We start from the raw sequence: 12,213 nt of genomic DNA on the forward strand, positions 1-12,213 counted from the left end.
ACGTATATAGCGATAGCTCCTTCTACTTACGTTAAGTAACTCTTCTATATATAAGTCTCTATATTAAATATTAAATACTAATACTATAGAACTCTATAATCTAATATTCTATAGGCGTGCTGCTAATAAGCTACTTTAGTTAGCGCCTATAGTAGTAGATACTTATAAAAAAGTAGCTATATTAAATATATTGCTCTTAGAATTATTGCTATCTACTTAATACTTACTAGCTCTTATAACTATTTAAAGAACTTCTGCTTATACTTATATAGCTACTATCTCTTCTCTCTCTTCTCTTTTACCTAAGCTACTAGTATTAAGTTCTACTTTCTTATTATATACTTATCTATATAAAGATTATATCTAGAGATATAGTAATATAGTAGCGCGTATCTAAGTTAGTATATCTCTATAGTATCTATAATATTAAGATATATAAAAGCTTTCCTATCTTTAAGTTTAATATAGTTAATATTATATTATATAAGAAAATAAGCTAAGGCTAAGGTAAGAGATCTAATAGACGCTTTATAGAACTAATGCTTAGGACAGTACTAGAGAGTTATAGCTAGAAGTAAGTAATAATAAGGATAACTAGTAAGATTATTGTAAAGGATAGATAAATTACTACTAATAAGAAGCAATTCTCTCTCTACTCTATATACTAGCTCTCTAGCAGATATACTAGGCCTGCTTAGGTTGCTAAAGGCGTTCTTAGTGCTAAGATGCTAATATTATCCTCTTTCTTAGGTATGCTCGCTTTAAGCGAATGCATCTAATATAGAGAAAGCGTTAAGTAAGCTAGAATAAGCTATAATAGCTTATTTAAGGCCTAACGCGCGCATTAGAGCTCTATAGATTATTTCTAAAACTTATAGTTTTAAGAGACTTACTTAACTAAGCTTAGCGCGCTAAGTAATAATAAGTAAGTAGCGCATAGACCTATAATACTAGTTAAGCTTAGCCTAACTCTTAACCTAGTTCTATATTCTCTTAGTCTCTTTTTAGTAAGGATTTTCAGTTCTCTCTATAGAGATTTTAGCCTCTATTTAGGCTAGAATACTCTATTATACTCTATTATAGCGCTAACGAATATAGAGTATTCTGTAATAACTACTACGCCTTTTAATTTAGCCTTATTAAGCTCTCCTGCTCTTATTCTACGCTAATCTAAGCTAGAATACCTCTAAATTAGTTAATATAGACTAGATTGCTGTTAGTAATAATATAATAGAGAATAGTATACGCACCTATTATCTGTGCTGCTGCTATATTGCATCTTTTACTATAGGCTTCTTTAAGTGCCTTAGTAAGTTTAGTTGCGTTATAACAGACTTCTCTAATACTATAGAGAATGCTAAGAACTATCTTAACCTCTACTTATTCTAGTAGAAGAAGATTAGAGGCAGAGAGACTGCTTAGTACTTTAAGTGCCTCTATTACTTCTTTAGCAACTCTAACTATATAGCAGTAAGTTATTATAAGCTAGAATACTCTATTATAGCATAAACTAACATATTTAGCCTTCTAAGAAGCTGCGTTAGAAGGTTCTAGATATTACTACTAATATTAATAAGCTAGCGCTAGGTTAGATTAATATTTGCTACTAAACTATTATTACTGCTTCTGCTATCTCTGCTACTAAGGACTAGCTAGCGAGAGCTGCAGTAGCTGCTTAGTTCGTCTATAATCTATAGCCTCTAGATGCTAAGGAGATTTTAGTACTTAAAGCTAATATTTAGAACGCCTGCAGTCCTCTAGCTATGCAGTTAAAGAAGTAAGTGCCTTGTATAGTTCTATATAGGCTATAATACTCTATTATAGGCTATTTAGGCGCTAACTATATTCTAGGCCTCTGTATACGCTTTATGCAGAGAACTTAGCGTGCTATAATAGCGCTATAGACTCTAATAATAGCTTTAACGCTGCCTATATCTCTATTTGCTATAATTGCTCTACTAAGGCTATTACTACTAAGCGCAAGGCTTATTAGAACGTTTTTACTAAGACTATTCTTAAGCTTAAGCAGATTAATAAGAACGAGCCTAGTACTCTCTATAAAAAAGTAAGTTAGGCTATTATAGGTTATATTAGCGCAAACTAACCTGAATATATAGAGTAAGAAGTATAAGAACTCTAAGAGAGAGCTAAAGAAGCTAATCTAAGATCTTAAAGCAGATATTGCGTCTTTAAAGGAGAATAGAAGCCTTATTCTCTTAGCTAGGCGTAGTCTCTTTATAAGCAAGATTAATAAGGCTTAAAAGAAGCTTAATAGTGCTAAGGAGTGTCTTGCAGTTCTTAATATCTAAATCTAGCTTCTAGTAGAGCCTTTTATAGCTAATTTAGCTCTTTTTAGGTTATTATACCTTAGACTATAGCTAGTAGGTACTGTAAGAGCAGTGCCTAAGTCTTTAGAACTTAGGCTAAGCTATTATAGGCTATTCTAGCGCAGATTTACCTAGTAATCTCTAGATAGCAAAATGCTAAGAAGATTCTTTCTTCTATCTTTTCTTAGTAATATGTTTCTATTCTTAGGTTCTTCTATCTCTAGATTTGTTTTTAATTATTATGCAATGCTTATCTCTAAGGATACTAATTATTTTCTTTCTGCCTAGGATAGTCTGTTATAGGCTATAATAGCTCTAAGAGGCGTAGTTCGTTTATTATTACTCTTTTCTTTTGTTTAGAGGTTAACCTTAATGCCTTATATCTATGTTTTAATTTGCTTAGCTATCCTTGCGCTTCTTACGCTATAGTTAGGCAGATATAGTATCCTAGAACTTTTCTTAGAGTATTTCCTAAGATATTTAGGCTAGGCTCTTATAAGTTTTCATTCTTAGAGTAGTTTTTCTATTTAACTAGATACTTCTATTAGCTGCTGTCTATTATCCTTCTATCTATAATTTTATCTACTTTATAGATATCGTTGCTTCTAACATTATATAGAGTATCTGCAATATTAGTTAGAAAGTATAGAATTTTACTTATTAGATCATATAGTTTTAATAAGGAGGTATAAAAGATAGAGTATATATTTAGAAAACTCTTAAGTCTAACTCTAAACGCTAAAGAGCCTATTTGCTTATTAATAACCTCTAGAGTAAATTTCTAGTCTAGTTTTTTCTTTAGTCGCGTTAACTATATATTTCTAGTAGAAACTATAACTTTATCTTCTTCTTTAAATAGGACTAGTAGCCTTTGCTTATTTGCGTATTTTTCTTAGTACTCGTTTGCTATAAGAATCCTTAATCTATAAGTAGTAATTATTGCTAGTACTCTTTTAGTAAGCTTAGCTGCTCTAGGTAATTCTCTGTCTCTAAGTAGTCTTTTAGGCTAATCTAGCCTAATAGAGTCTAGTTCTTAGTTTGCTTAGAAAGATATTATGTTTATAACTATATGTTTACTATTATTATACGTAAACTCTGCAAGAGATAACTATAATACCTAGTTATCTTGCTTAAGCCTGCAGTAGTAACGCAGGTAGTATTCTAGAGTCTAATTCTATCTTTCTATCTATCTATCTATCTATAGATAGAAGGAGGAGATTAGAACTCTTCTTAAGTTTATATAGTATTAGAATATATCCTAGTATTTTGCGTTTATAATAGAGCCTCTATCTAAAATTACTTGCTTTAGAACGCTATGCAGGCATATAACTTTGCAAATCTATACTTACGCTAAGTCTACTCTATTCTAGTTTTCTTAAGCAGAGATATAATAGGACATCTTAGTTAATCTGCATATAATAACTAATATAGCATCGTAGACTATGCCTAATAGTTTACTTAGAGGAAGTTTAGTTATAAAATCTATAGTAATATCTTTCTATAGTCTTATTAGAGGTAGCAGTAGTACTAGTAACTTATATAGCTTATATTAGGCTAGCTTTGCTCTCTTATATACTTTATAGGAGCAATAGTACTTCTCTGCGTTCTTTCTAAGGCCTTTCTAGGTATAACAGCGCTGTAATTTCTTAATTGTCTACCTTGCACTAAAATAGCCTATAAGAGAATTATTATAATATTAATACATTGCCTCTGCCTTTTTAGAAGTCGTGTAAAGGACCTTAGGTGCCTTATATGCTACTTTAGATTATTATAGCCTATCTTAGCCTAACTTAGGTTCTAAGGTGTTTAGTATGTCTATACTAGACTCTAAAGATAGATTATCGTCTGCTTCTAGCTCTAATGCTATAAGTTAGCTTTAGTCTTCTTAATAGAGCTTACGCAATATTACAATAGCTTTTTATTATTCTTCTATTCTTATAACTGCTTAAGTTAATATAGCTAAGATAAGAAAGAAGTCTTTTTCTCCTTTCTATAGAGCTCTGCGAAGGAGTTCTATAAAAGCGTAGTTATATTTCTAAGATAGCTTTTATACTTTATCTATATAGTCTAGGCGTCTTAAAGAGCTATCTGCAGGATTTATTTTGCTAGATTAATAAGTAATTATAAAGTTATATCTAGAGAGAATAAGATAAGCTCTTACTTATCTATAGTTTAGAGTTTTTGTCTCTATAAACTATTTAAGGTTTTTATAGTCTATAAGAACCTTAAACGTTGTTCCTTCTAGATATTAACGCTAGTATTCTAAACTCTTAATAATTATAAGTAGTTCTTAGTTATGCGTATCGTATCTATACTTAGCTATAATAAGTTTATGCAAGTAGAAGTCTACTAGTCTCTATTAGAGCTTCTTACTATCTTCTAGTACTAACTAGCTTAGAATGCCTAATATTGCGCCTCCTAAGGCGTTAACTTTAACTCTAGTCTCTCTTTCTTATTTAAAATACATAAGGATAAGCATATTAAGGAATACGTCCTTTAATGCTTAGAAGGCTTAAATATCTTTAGAGCCTATTTTAAGAGTCTAACTCTCTTCTCTTTGCATTTGCAGGCTGCCTCTAGCTGCTTCTAGAGTCTTTTAGGTTAGAATAGTTAATAGCAGCGCTAAATAGCTAAAACTAGTAATAAATCGTCTATAGTAGTTTATAAACCTAATAAAGATATAGATCTCGCGTATAGTGCGTAGCAGAGGCTAGTTCTAGATTATTTTAACTCTATCTTAGTTAACACTAACTTCTTCTAGACTTATAATATACTCTAGGTACTCTATGCGCTATATATGCTATTTATACTTGCTTAGCTTTATATATAGCTTTGCATTGCGCAGCCTCTAGAGAACTTTCTTTACGTATACTACGTGCTCTCCTTCTGTATCTAAAAAGACTAGGATATCATCTAAATAGATAATATAGAAAATATCTACTAAGCCTGCTAACGCTTATGTTAATATAAGCTTAGAACTAAGCTAAAGTATTTATAAGACTAAATAGCATTACTATATACTTAAAATAGCTATATCTTATATAGAAGGCAGTCTTCTACTTATCGCCTTTAGCAATTCTAATTCTATAGTAGGCTTCTCTTACGTTAAGCTTTATATACTACTTTGCTTAGAAGAGACGTTCTAAAGACTTTATAATTAAGAGTAGAGAACCTTAATTCTTAATACTAATCTTATTAAGACCTCTATAGTCTATATAGAGTTATATTATCTTATCTTTCTTCTTAATAAATAGTATAGGTGCGCCTGCTAGTAACTTTAACTAACGTATTTAGCTACGCTGCAAATACTTAGTTATATACGCTCTTAATATACTTAACTCTGTAGAAGAGAGGTTATATAATAGATAATAAGGAAGATCTTCTCTAAGCACTAGATTAATTATTAGATTATGCTTACTATATCCTGCTAGAACCTTAGAGTCCTTCTTAGAGCTAACGTCTGTAAACGCAGCATAATCTAAAGAGATCTAACCTATATAGAGTTGTTCTAGCATAGCAGAGCCTGCATAGCTTACTAAGAAGGTATATATATCTATATATAAGCTTTATATGCTTCTTTTAAACTCTTCTGCGTTCTTAATATCTACCTTGCAGTATAGTATTATATTCTTTATCTTATACTCTCTATAAAGGAGTCTTCGCATTAAGATGTTAATCTTTAAGTTATATTTATCTACTTAAGAGAGGCTAAGATAAATTAGATACCTCTTTAGATTAGTAATAATAAAAGAGATCTTATAATTCTTCTTCTTACTATAAGAGTTAATAATAACTACGTCTGCAACTATAGTGCTATAGATAGTAAGATTTCTCTTACTAACTCTTTCTGCTAGAAAAGCTAATTAATAGAGTTACTTCTAAACTCTGCTCTTTAGCAAGTTTTATTAATATTAGGTTTAACTAAGAACTTAGGTCTAAGAAAATATCTATAGCGCCTAAGGCACTAATAATTTCTTTTACTATTATTAGCTAAGAGAGTGCTAATAATATAGCCTCTCTTAGAGTGCTAAGGTTCTTTTAGTCTAGGTTAGACCTAATATAAGCAGTAAGATAGACTTCTAAGATCTGCGCTTATTATCTTTTCTTATATTCTATTAGAAGAGTCTAGCTTAAAGCTTGCAAAAGTTAGAGTAATCTAGACTAATATAGCTAACCTTATTACAGTTATAATAGGTTAGCTTAGAATAGTTAGATTTAGCTCTGCTTGCTAGTGCCTACTTTAGCTTATTATAGCTTATTTTAGTATGCTTAGCTTTTTTTAGAGAGTTTTAAGCTCTTTCTACATTTAGAGAGATCTTCCTTAGTTAACTATAAGGAGTTTATACTAGAATGTCTACTGCAGTTCTATATCTAGTTACTCTTTGCTAGACTATATTTGCCTATTTCTTTAAGATAGCTAGAGTGCTTCTCTGCTTAACTAGAATCTTTATAAGATTATCTTATATATCTTGTTATAGTGCTAAATAGTACTATATAACTTTTATTACTTCTATATTTATAAGGCCTAGTTCTTTCTAGAGAGGTCTAAGATAGTCTAGCAGATCTATTAGAGATTAGTTTAGTTTCTATCTTATAAGGCAGATACGATTATACGCTTTCTAGAAGCGTTCTGCTAGAGTTCTAAGTAAGTTAAGCATAACTACTTTTAGTTCTACCTAAGTAGGCATCTATCCTAAGAATGTAGCAGAAGAGAAGTAGTAACTATTCTAAAGTATTCTTATATTCTCTAAGATGTAGCATAGCCTAAACGCGACTATTAAGGCCTCTATTAGGAAAGCTTAAGGCGAAGTTATAAAGTAGAACTTATAGTCTCTCTTCTAGCAGTTATATTATGCCTAGTTCTTCTTCTTAAAGCGCGTTAGAGGTTTAGGCTTTAGTAAGAAGCCTAATGCATTACTTTAGAATAGACCTAGTAGCATCGTTTCTAGTTGCTTAGAGTTAAAAGCCTCTTAGTTGCCTAAATCGTAATAGGCCTTTATAGCTCTTAAGGAAACTAGTTCCTCTTCTAGAAGAGCTTAAGCCTTTAGTTATTAGAGTTTCTTAATCTTCTTATGCATTTCGTCCTCCTCTTAATTAAGTTAGAGGAAAATAGGCCCTTATAGCTTATTATTAGCTAGTTAGGCAGTGTTAGGCTTAGTTGCCTTTATGCCTAACTCCTCTATAAGAATAATAGGTGTAAGGTCTTTAATATCGTTATTAAGAACCTCTTAAGCCTAAGCTATAGCGCTTTCTTCTTGCAGATTATAAAAGGATAGACTCTAATTCTATGCAGCTACTGCTCTTATAGTAGAAGCTTATAGAGAGTTAGATAATATATTTACTCTTCCTTTATACTACGTAAGGTAAGCGATTTAAATGTTAGAATAGTACTAGAGAGTTATAGCTAGAAGTAAGTAATAATAAGGATAACTAGTAAGATTATTATAAAGGATAGATAAATTGCTACTAATAAGAAGCAATTCTCTCTCTACTCTATATACTAGCTCTCTAGCAGATATACTAGGCCTGCTTAGGTCGCCGAAGGCGTCCTTAGTGCTAGAGTGCTGATAACTAATTCTATAACATATCTTATAGGTTAGTAAGCTATATAGGTTAGTAAGCTACTTTTGCTAAGCTCTTACTAAAACTACTCTATTCTAGCGCAAAATAGCTTACTTTAGCTCTATATAGTATAAAGTAAGATATAATATTATTTAGAGTCTACTTCTACTACTTTCTTATATATATGCGTATTATATCTAGTCTTATTATACTATCTATACTGCCTTTAAGAGAGCTTATCTACTTTAGTATATATCTACTTCTTTATCTTCTTCTTATTACTATATGTACTAAACTTCTTTATAGTTATTTATTAAAGACTATTCTTAACTATTAAGGTCTCTTCTTTCTATATATGCTTTCTTTTATATAATTTATATTATATATAGTAGCTTTATTAGCTACTTAAAGCTTAGTAATCTTCTTCTACGCTAATACTAGCTTATGCGTAATAATTACTACTTTCTTTAAGATCTTCTTAAAGGTCTCTACTATAGACGTTAGTAAGCTATCTATATGCCTCTAAATTCTTATCTTTATAAGCGTTAATTATAATTCTAATTTAAGAATATTACTTAGAGTTTATAACTGCTAGAAATAGTCTTTAATAATAAGTAATAGTAGAGTATAGATGCAGATATTAAGAGCTAATATAACCTGCTCTAGGTTAAATAGAACTAATCTAGCGCTTTAAAACTCTTCTTTAGATATTACTAAGAAGTAATTACTGCGTTAAAGGCACGCTTAAAGTATAGTAGGAACTTAAGTTTTATAATATATATAATCTAGTTATATATAAGCTCTTTAGCTTAGCATCTATATGCTTTCTTTAAAGAGATAAAATAATCTATATTAAGAAGCTATAGAAGGTATAATAAGTAAGAAGGCATATAGATAGTAATAATCTTATTATCCTTATAGTATTGCTAGAATTTAAGTAAGTTATAGCTCTTATAGCTATTAATAATAAGTAGCTAATAAGCGCCTATAACTCTTCTCTTTTATATACTTATTAAAGTGCTTTAACTACTGCAGACTAAGCTTATTTATTATCTAGCTATTCTTAGAGACTATAATAATCTTAATTATAAGGTAAATTCTTCTTTCTTATACTAAGCTAAGAGATAGTAGCAGCTTTTAAAGATAATAAAGAGTAGAATAGCTTACTTTATTATATTAATGCTCTAGATAACTATTATCTACTCTTAATTACTCTATTATATTATCTTTAGCTATTCTTATTGCTCTAAAGCTATAATAACTGCTCTAGTTAAGATTTAGCCTATTATAAAGCTAGACTTATTAAAGTTATATATATTATTATTATTAGGATACTATGCTTTGCCTTTATATTCTCTATAAGCTAGAACTAGTCTTATATAATCTTAGGAGTCCTTATAGAGAGCTCTCTTATAGTTATATTTATAATTAAACTTTATTTAGAGCTTAGAGCAGTATTTAATAAATATACTAGGCTAGTTTAAGCTAACTTAGCCTAGACTACGCTTAGCGCGCAGAGAATTAGCTATATTAGCTATAGCTATAAGCTTAGAAGAAAATTTATGCGTAACTAGCTTAAGTATATACTTAATAACTACGTTCTTCTTAGTTAGAGTTAGATTTATTAATTTAGGCTAGTAATCTGCCTAGAAAGATTATCTAGCACGTTAATAATCTAGAGTTACTTAAGATATATTATAGATAGCTACAGCGCGTTATATAGAGAGTATTATATCTTATTTAAGAGCTTAGAGAGCAGTCTATATCTTACGTTTATTAGAAGTATCTATTTAGTGCTATTATTAAGGCATTACGTAGATAGAGTAGTTTTAGTAGAAGCTTAGTAAAAGTAGCTTACTAACCTATATAGCTTGCTAACTTATAAGGTATATTAATATTAATAATATAGTAGCGTAGCGTAGCTCTTACTAGTTACTTTTAAACTAGGCTAGTAAGCTTATATACTCTAATATAGAATAATCTTAAATGCGTAAAGCTTATCTTATAGTTACTCTTAGATAAGACTAGTTATAATAGCAATATAATATAGTATAGAAGTTTTAATAATAAGATAATAATAATAATAGCAGTATAACTTAATAAAGAAGATAGAAGATTATAGCTAAATAGATAGCTTTATCTATTCTTAACTTATACGCCTACGCAGTTTTGCTACTATAGTTATATAAACTATAGATACTATATAAATTATAAACCTGCTAAGCTTAGCTTAGAGCAGAGTAGTTATTATTGCCTAAGCTAATTTTTAAGAAGTTTCTAGTATTAGTTTATAGTGCCTGCATAGGCCTTGCTTAGAACTATTAACTAGTACTAGGTTATATATTCTTATATTTTTTTAACGCTTTTTTATGCTAATAGTAGAGAGTAGTTACTATCTTCTTATAGTCTAGCTTATTTCTTAATAATACCTCTACTTTGCATTTATATCTAGAATAAATATAAGATATTTAATTGCAGATAATCTAGAATACCTAAGTCTTTTATGCTATAATATAGCTATAGCTCTCTATAGTAATCGTTTAAATTAATTTATACGTATATAGAAGGCTAAGTTTAAGACTATAGAATATTTAATTATCTATTATCTATAATATTTAGATTAAATAGTAATAATTAAGCTATCTTATTATCTTAGAGTTATTAGATTATTTTAATTCTCTTACTATATACCTTATCTCTAGAGTAGTCTAAATAAGACTAGGTTGCAGAGAAAGTCTAGGCACTATACTATACTAATTAGGCGCAGAGTTTGCTTACTTTAAGATCTCTCTATTATTATGCTAACATCTCTATATTCTTATATCTATACTCTTATATTACTTGCCTATATATAGTCTTTAGAGATTAATGCTTATATATCTTTAATTCTTAAGAGATTATTATAGATATAGGTTATTAAGCTAGAGTCTAGAATAAATATATTCTTTAATAGATATTCTTAATTACTTATATTAAATGCTGCTTTTATTATGCTCTTATTAAGTCTTATAACTTCTTATCTATCTAGTTATTATTTATCTAAGTCTAGCATCTATAATATCTTAATATGTAAAGTAACTAATTATAAGCTAGTAGAGATAAAACGTAGTCTCTTAGACTCTTATTTCTTCTTACGCACTAGATTTTATAAGCTTAGATTATTTATTAGTTTATACTATACTAGCTTTATAATATATTTATTTAGTTTAAACAAATCTAGAGTCTCTAGAGTTATATTAATATTGTAATAATTACTAATATTATAGCGCTGTTAATAAGCAGAATATATATTGCTAGCTTCTACTATATCTCTTTGCTAGAATTGCTTAGACTTATTACTATATGTATTTATTTTACATTTATTTACTTATCTTTAGTTTTTCTAGCTAGAGTTAGCAGATAGCGCTCTAATTTATATACTTAAGATATCTCTTTATATATTTAAGTTAAATTTACTGCTTATTACATAAGCTCTCTCTTCTGTTATAAAAGCACTTTTTAATTTATCTTATATTAGGTAAGCTAAGCTTATATATTTATAGAAGAGTTTTATTATCTACTTTCTTTCTATTTTATTCTAATTGCTTCTTACGCTAGTAAATATTACTATCTATGCTAGAGTAATCTTTAAGACTACTTTTAGAAAGTTATCTATAACTAGCCTGCTTTAGATTATATCCTCTATTATAAGAGCTTTAGCATAAGTTACTGCTTAGTTATACTTATTAAGCTATAACTCTTAATTTTATAAGCTTCTTATAGATCTTAGAGCTTTATAGTACTATTCTTATACTCTTTGTATTTTATTATATAGATCTACTTCTACTACTGCCTAGAGGTTTATAATCTAGGTATAAAGTATTCTATATTCTTTAAAGCAGCTTACTTAAAGACATAAGCTAACTATTATATTTAGATATCTAATTATTAAAGTAATACTTATTCTTTTATCTTAGTATTTTTGCTTATATATTTTATATAACTTAAAGATTATTTTATACTCTCTTAAGTCTCTATTATATATATTCTTTCTCTCTATTAAGAGTTCTAAGTATTAGAATAATATAGTTTATAAGTAAGCTATCTAATCTAAGTAAGCTGTCTATTCTAACTATAATAGCCTTATAACTACTTTATACTATAATACTATCTTAATATAATATATAATTAACTTATATTAAAGAGACCTTATAGCTTACTATCTAAGCTATAATTAAAGATTATAATAAGAGCAAAAGACGAGGTATTATAGCCTTTAGCGTGCCTTAAAGTACTCTTAGACACGGATACTAAGAAGCTCTCTCTTAATATAATTATAAGCTAA

The sequence above is a fragment of the Parastagonospora nodorum genome (genome assembly GCF_000146915.1).
Source record: "Parastagonospora nodorum SN15 chromosome Unknown scaffold_45, whole genome shotgun sequence".
NCBI classification, from domain to species: domain Eukaryota; kingdom Fungi; phylum Ascomycota; class Dothideomycetes; order Pleosporales; family Phaeosphaeriaceae; genus Parastagonospora; species Parastagonospora nodorum.